The sequence below is a fragment of the Bison bison genome, unplaced genomic scaffold (assembly GCF_000754665.1).
Source record: "Bison bison bison isolate TAMUID 2011002044 unplaced genomic scaffold, Bison_UMD1.0 scf7180017864037, whole genome shotgun sequence".
NCBI classification, from domain to species: domain Eukaryota; kingdom Metazoa; phylum Chordata; class Mammalia; order Artiodactyla; family Bovidae; genus Bison; species Bison bison.
The window spans coordinates 9340619-9341512 of record NW_011494609.1 but is presented as its reverse complement, the minus strand read 5'-3'; the positions used below and the strand labels follow the sequence as shown (position 1 = coordinate 9341512).

Sequence of the window (894 nt, the reverse complement as noted above, 5' to 3'; positions counted from 1 at the left end):
CTCTCCAAGAGCCCGCCTGTCAATGCAGAAGACCCAAGAAACACTGGGTTCGAGCCCTGGGTGGGGAAGATCCCCTGAAGTAGGAAATGACACCTCATTCCAGTATTCTTGCCTGGGAAGTTCCATGGACAGAGGGGTCTGGTGGACTATAGTCCATGGGGTTGCAAAGAGCCCCAACTTTGCAACAAGCATTGTGTGGCATGGCTCCATACAAACCACAAATGCCACACAACTTGCATGTTGAATGCAAACTTCACCAAAGGCTAAGTAATTTAGATGCACTCAACTAAAGCTTATAAATTATTAAAATGCAACCATAAACAGTGAACAACCCCCAGCCAAAAAGAGCTGCTTCTCAAGACTCTCCTCCCACCTCCCTCTCCCCTAAAAGTACACACAGACCATAATCCACCGGCTGAATTTAACTGGGGCAGCTCTGGTCCTTTCCAACTGTCTTTATTTGAACGCCCCTGTTACCGAGGAACAAGCAGATATCCTCCCAGCTTTGGATGGAGAAACCGGGGTCTAGGAGGGCGCCCTGGCCCGGCCACAAAGCGGGTAAGTGCAAGGCCGCTCCCCAGAGGCCTGGTCTGGAAATGAAATCAGCCTAAAAGGCAGTGTGCGACCAGAAAGCGCCGAGTGTTGTAACAAGGCTCCCGGGCCACCCGCCGGACCCACCGCCAGGCCCAAGCCAGGTAGCGACTCTCAAGTGCTAGGGCTCTGAGGAAGCCTGGCCAAGCCAAGTCCAGTGCTTCCGACTGAAATAATTACTGTCTTCCACCAATTTGTGCTCCAAAGTAAATTACTAAGTAAGTCGAATGGAGTCTAACTCACTCACAAAGCCCAGATCCCCACACGGCAATTTTTCTAAGCCGGGAGCAAACCGCAGTGCCT

The 894-nt window shown here is 51.6% G+C and overlaps 1 protein-coding gene across 1 annotated transcript in view; it reads right to left on the bottom strand.

Moving 5' to 3' along the window:
* RIPK4 (receptor-interacting serine-threonine kinase 4) overlaps positions 1 to 894 on the bottom strand; it is a 33274-nt gene that overhangs the window by 25091 nt on the left and 7289 nt on the right. The gene's annotated exons all lie outside the window — the stretch shown is intronic.